Source organism: Chionomys nivalis, chromosome X (assembly GCF_950005125.1).
Source record: "Chionomys nivalis chromosome X, mChiNiv1.1, whole genome shotgun sequence".
NCBI lineage: Eukaryota > Metazoa > Chordata > Mammalia > Rodentia > Cricetidae > Chionomys > Chionomys nivalis.
Genome location: NC_080112.1, coordinates 101,827,114 through 101,834,061, shown reverse-complemented (window position 1 = coordinate 101,834,061; position 6,948 = coordinate 101,827,114). Strand labels below are relative to the sequence as shown.

The 6,948-nt window shown below is 37.7% G+C and overlaps 1 pseudogene; it reads right to left on the bottom strand.

Moving 5' to 3' along the window:
- Positions 1-5,506: 5,506 nt before the first annotated feature.
- LOC130868552 (arginine/serine-rich coiled-coil protein 2-like) lies at positions 5,507-6,662 on the bottom strand (annotated as a pseudogene).
- Positions 6,663-6,948: the final 286 nt, after the last annotated feature.

Below are 6,948 nucleotides of genomic sequence, written 5' to 3'. Positions count from 1 at the left end.
TTTTAGTATGACCTAATGATTCTCTGGATTTCATCAGTGTCTATTGTTATGTTCCCCTTTTCATTTCTGATGTTGTTAATTTGGATTTTCTCTCTTTGCCTTTGGATTAGTTTGGATAAGGGTTTGTCTGTGTTGCTGATTTTCTCAAAGAACCAGATCTTTGTTTCATTGATTCTTTGAATTGTTTTCTTGGTTTCTATATTTTTTTTCAATTTCAGCCAGCAATTCTATTATTTTCTCTTGTCTACTCCTTTTGGGTGATTCTGCTTCTTTTTATTCTAGAGCTTTCACATGTGATGTTAAGTCACTAATGTGAGATTTTGGCACTTAGTGCTATGAACTTTCCTCTTAGCATTGCTTTTATAGTGTCCCATAGGCTTGGGTATGTTGTGCCTTCATTCTCATTGAATTATAGGAAGTTCTTACCTTATTTCTTTATTTTTTCTTTGGCCCAGGGGTTATTCAATTGAGCACTGTTCAATTTTCATGAGTTTGTAGGGTTTCTGCAATTAGTATTGTTGTTAAACTCTATCTCTAAACCATGGTGATCTGATAAAAAATTCAGGGGGTTATTCCAATTTTGGTATCTGTTGAGGTTTGCTTTGTTACTGGGTATGTGATCAGTTTTAGAGAAGGTTCCATGAGGTGCAGAGAAGAAGGTATATTCTTTTGTCTGGGTGAAATATTCTATAGATGTCTTTTAAGTCCATTTGAGTCATGACATCTGTAAGTTGTCTTATTTCTGTTAAGTTTCTATCTAGTTGACTTGTCCATTGGGAAGAGTGTGGTGTTGAAGTCTCCTACTATGAGTGTGTGGGGTTTCATGTGTATTTTAAGTTTTAGTAATGTTTCTTTTACTTATATGGGTGCTCTTATATTTGGTCATAAATGTTCAGAATTGAGACTTCGTCCTGTGGTGAGTATAAAATGTCCTTCTCCATCTCTTTTAATTGATTTTATTTTGAAGTCTATTTTGTTAAATATTATGTAACATGAGGGCCTGCTTATTGGGGTTTATGTCCTGCCCAGTTCCCACAGCCAGTAAGTCCACAAAGAAAATCACACAGAGATCTCCGTAAGATAATAAACTGATTGGCCCATTAGCTCAGGCTTTGTATTAACTCTTATAACATATATTAACTTATTATTCTTATCTATAGTAGCCACATGGCTCAGTACCTTTTTCAGTGAGGCAGGTCACATCCTGCTTCTTCCATGGTCTGGGCAGGACATAAACCCCAATAAACAGGCCCTCATGTTACAGAATGGCACCAACGTGGACAACTGCACCCACATAAAATCTGACAGAGCTTGGGAAGTAATTCTGGGCAAAAAAGAATAGAGTAAAGCATAGCTTCTTGGTAGCAGCAATTTCTCGTGTCTGCTCGGCTTGCTAGAGGCAAGAAAGTACTCTCATCTAAGAGAGGCTTCCTGACTCAGCTTTAGCTGTAAAACCTTATATGTAAGAGGTCCTGCCATGAACACTTAAATACTGTTGCTAAAAAGCTGACCACATGCTTTTCAGTTTTCAGCCATAGCAGGAATAAAACTGGGCCGTTTTGAAATACTGGCTTTCTGGGATGTCCTGCCAGGGCAAACTCTAACTCTTTCAGGCAGGCAGTCTGACTACAGAGCATTTGAATGTGGTTTGTGAGCAGAATGCTGAAGCTTGCTTTCTGGCAGGGACATTGAAATGCCATAGAGTTGTGGCAATAAATATGACTACAGCCAGTACCTCCACCCTGAGGATGGAACCACAGAAAGCTAAGAAATGGGCTGGATCCATCTTTAAAGTCATGGCTTTAATCCTACCCATATTGCTTGGTAAATTAAAGACTCATGTGGTCAGAAAAGAGAGATATACAGTAAAGAGAGATTCAAAGATGAAGAAAACCTCTAAATGATTTGCAATGTATTAATAATGTATGCAGGCTTGAACAAAAAAGGTTAAAGACATTAAAATAAGAAAAGAAAGAAAGAGAGTATTTGTTGTGGTAGTACACACCTTTAATCCCAATGCCTGGGAGGCAGAGACAGACAGATCTCAGTGAGTTCAAGGTATGGTAGCACATACCTTTAATTCCAGCACTGGGGAGGCAGACAAGCAGATCTCTGTGAGTTCAAGGATAGCCTCATCTGCAGAAGGAGTTCCAGGACTAAGATAAACAGAGAACCTGTCTTAAAAAGCCAAAAGTTAAAAGTAAAAATAAAAGAAATAGAGGTTAAAATAAAGCTACATAAAAATGGAAAATACACAGAGAATCTTGATACTATATATTATTATTCTCTCTTTCAATTGTTTGAATGCTGAGCAAGGAGCAACAGCTGCTAAAAGATATTTGCTTATAAATGCTGCTGAATTAATCTAAGATAGGTATTTTGAAAATACCTTGACTTCAAAATTGAAGTCAAAAGGTATGTTACTTTGGAGAAGAGATTTTGGTTTTGTTTCCACAGGAAAGGAGAGGCTGTGGATTTATTCTGAATTAAGAAAAAATAGGTTTGATCAAGGAAGACCACCTGAGAAATCTCTGGTAAAAACAGATGGCCCAGTTGTCAGAATTCTACATCTAGAACAGGTTCAAGACTGCTGCCTGACATGATCTAGACTCACGGGTTACTCTATTCAGGACTTGATCATAATTCAGAATTTTCTTTATGTCCCCATAAGATTATTAGTGCCCTCAATCAGCAGGAAATAGCCTGGATAACTATGCCCACATTCCCAACAAATGGACTATGGATATTTTCCTTTGTTTAAAAAAAAGAGGGGGAAATGGTGGGGGACAATTCTGTATTCTGTCAATTACATTTTAAATAAACACTGATTGGCCAGTAACCAGACAGGAAGTAGAGGTGGGGAAATAAGAATAGGAGTATTCTGGGAAGAAGGAAGCTTTTTCAGGAGTCCTGCCCAGATCACAGAAAAAACAAGATGTGACCTGCCCCACAGAAAAAGGTACTGAGCCACGTGGCTAACATAGATAATTCGAATAATGGGTTAATATACATTACAACGGTTAATGAGAAGCCTGAGCTAACGGGACAATCAGTTTATCATTAATATAGACTCTCTGTGTGATTTTCTTTGGGACTTGCTGGCTGTGGGAACTGGGCAGGACAGAAACCCCAACAAAGCAAGCCCAGCCCTCATGTTTTCTTCTGCTTCTTCTGGGTTAGGATGATCAAATCATCCTGCCATATGACCACTGGGTTCTGGTGTTACCATGTTCCTTTTTAGGTTGCTGCATGAATTCTTGCATTGGTGCCTACCCATCTCTTCCTCCAATTCTAGCCTGCAGTGTTTTTGTCTCTTGGTCCTTGTAGTTGCTGTCTGTGTCTTTGGGAACTGTTTTATTCATTCATTCATTCATTCATTCATTTATTTATTTATTTATTTATTCATTGTCTTTTCTATACTATCACTGTCTATGTCTCAGGAAGCTGCTGAGTTCTCCCTTGGCCCACTCTCTTGGTCTGCTCTCTTCGTTTGCTCTCTTGTTCCACTCTGAGCAGTCACAGTCTGTGTGTCAGAGTTCCTCTCTTTGTTGTCTCTGTGTAGTCACAGCCTGTGCATCAGAGTTCCTCTGAGCTTAAGGGGAATAGTAGAGTTTGGGGTCAGAGTTGGACTTATAGCTTCCAGGATGCATCAATAGGGTAAAGATGTTGGAGCAGCCTCCCTGAAGGAGGCTTGCCTGCTGGCTGGCTAGAGAAGCTGAGGCAGGTGAAGGAGGTGCCCACCCTACTACTAGTTCGGCCCTAGACATTTTTGGATAATTGTTTCCTCACTGTTCACACCACTGATAGAATGGCTTCCTTTCTCAAATTAGAGAAGGGCAAATGGCATTGCTTTTAGAAACATAATATTTCATTTTTTCTAGAAATGTACCTCGCTAAATTACTACTTTTGTGATTTACTTTCTTAAACCACCCTTTGAAACTACTAGTTTATGATATTCAAGCTATTTCCACGTGTGTATCAACCAATGAACACTAGAATATTGTAAGCAACAAAAGATATTTCCTGAGTCACTGAAATAGGTTTCTAAACCGCTCTGTATTCCTTGACAAATTATTGACATTAAAACATCCATTAAAAATAAAACACAAAATTAGATTGTTTGAGGGCATGTCTTGATTTTCAATAGCAAGAAAACTATATGGTAAAAGCATATGCAATAAAAACAATTTCATCAGAAGATGAAGCTGTCAAATAGATCTCATGAGTGCATTCAGATGGGTTAAAGACATTTTTACTGACAATAAAATGAATAAAAAGCTGCTTTGGGTGGGAGAATTGGTTCCATTTAAAATCTTATAAAAAAATCTCAAAGAATCTAAAATAAGATTTCATATCTTTATTTAATTAAACATTTGCCTTACACCAACTTCATTCATGCTATCATTCATTTGGGGCTCACTTTTAATTAATAAATTTATATTTAAATTTTTAAGTCTTTCTTGTTCTACTTTAGCACATGCTTCTAGCCTCTGTTCAGTTCAAGATTGCCCTAACATTTTGATTAAAAAAAAAAGAGCTCAAATCATGTTTACCAAGATCATATAACTACTCTGTCCATTCTTTAATTTTTCACAACCACCAGGAGATCTATCTCCTAATATCTGTATCCTTACTTAAAATCATGGAAACTGAGGTTCAGGTATTTTGAGATTTTGGTAAAATCTCATACTTATTTTCTCTGCCCCCTACAGCCATTCCTCCAATTCCATCTCCCTTTATTGTGACTTTTGCCAAACTGAGAAACATCTCTGAACCAGGGATCCTATAGTTGCCTCACTTGGCTGGGACTGAAGTACCCTATCTGTGTCCACCTTCCCTTTCTCCATTGTGGTATATTCAGGATACTTTTAGACATACTGTCTACCAGTAAAAGCCCTGCCTCTTAGCCAACTTCCATGCCTGTTGAAATCCTTGACATTCTTGACCAAAACAAAAATAATTCTATTTCTGCCTCTACCATGTTTACTGGAGCTAGACCCCATGTCCTATTCATGAGAACTCCAGAATCAGTACCTCCCATCATGCTAACCTATCATTCCACTGAACTTCCAATTCATCACACCCAAACTAGGACAGCTTTCATCTGAACCCAAAGTCCCAACCAGAACTTCAGGTCTAGAATTAGTAGGAGTATGCACCCTAAAACTCAGAAAGGTCCTGAGACTGAAAAATAAGTATAGTTCTTCCAGTCTACAACTTGTCAGATTGGGGTAATAGCAATCAAAGAACTGAACACCTACCCTTCAAGGTGGAGACCTAATAACTACACCAACAAAACCACAGATGTTGTAGCTCAAGATTCTTAGATTTCAATGCAAAGGCACAAACATAAACAAACAAGAAAATATGCCTTCTTCAAACACCATCAATCCTACTGTAATATTCCAAGAGAATAAAACAATTTAATTAAAGCATAATACAAGGAGTTCAGAACAGCAATTAGGAATATGTTCATCGACATTAAATCGGTTATAAATACATTCATCAATGAAGATCATTTAAAACACAATCAACTTTACTCTTAATGACCATTAATACCCTCAATTTGACACTTTGGTCCTTGTTTCCAAAATTAAATTTTTCCCATATTTTACCAGACTGAGATTTGTTGCCTTCTTTCTTGCCTTGCCAGAGCACTTTCCTCTTTTTCTCTTACTCAGCAAATTTCACTGTATTCACAATGGCTGGGTTATAGAAGTTATGGGCAAAGCTATGCCAGTCTCTGCCAAGGCTTTAGCATGAAGGGCTGCCATAGCTTTCGGAGGAATCACTTGTGTTTCTGACAGCAATAGTGGAGCAATGTTGAGAACAGAATCCTCAGTGGCTTCAACTGCAGCCATTTCTTGTTTTTGCTTTCAACATTTCCTTTTCTCATTGTTATTGTAATTTTTTTGCCCTTTCTGATCTCCTAGCTAAAGATTCCTGATGTTTTACAGTTTGCTGAGCATCCATTTCTGGATTTCTGCTTCGGAAGGTACAAGGATTATGTGTCCAGTTTAGGCTTCTGCTAAATCTTCCTAGTTTTTCAATTCTCTTCTTTCTATCTCGACTTTGACTACTTGATCTGCTCCTGCTTCTAGCCCTATGCCTGTGTCTGGATATCAATCTGGATCATGTTCTAATCCTTCATTTTCTAACCCAGCATCTAGGTCTTGACTTCCTGTCTCTGCTCCAGGATTGAGTCATTTTTTGATCTCCACTCCTGGACAGAGACTTCTTCCACTCCCTGCTTCTACTTTGATGGTGCCTTTCACGAGATCTATCTAGTGATTTCTGCCTGCTGATGACTTTCTTTCTTTGCTTTTGTGTCCTTCCTTACATTTTCAGAAGAATTTAATTGCTCTCTTCCTTTGCCAGCAGAATGTTCTTTGTCATTTTGTGCCTCAGACTAATGTCTTTTAGAGGACATATCCTTGGATTCATGTCTTCTTGCCTCTTTCCTTCTGCTCTGGCTCCTGTGTTTTCCTCGTTTGTTATCTGATTTCCTTTTTCTGTCTCTTGACCTTGACCATGACTTTGAATACTGATGTTTTGAGGTTATTTGAGAAATAGATATATCTGACTGCTCTTTTTTCTTTTCTCTATCTGGATATGTCTTTTCTGGGGCTAGTCTGTCTTCTCCTGCATCAGTAGTCTCCATTATTTTTGAGTCTCATTCAGTAAGGCACTGTGATACTGGTGTTGGTGTTGCAATCAGATTAAACTCATTTCCATTAAACTTGAGAGGACTAAGAAGGACAATTATTTTTAGTACATGAATTCTATTTTTCAAATATATTAATGTTTCTGGTGGGATAAAATTTCATACGTAGATTTTCTTATGTCTGCTATCTTGTGTACTTTTGTACTAAACCTTGTATAATCATTTTCATCTCTGGAAAAATAAAAGACATGTTATGTAGATGTTTCTTAGAAGGTCTGGAAAT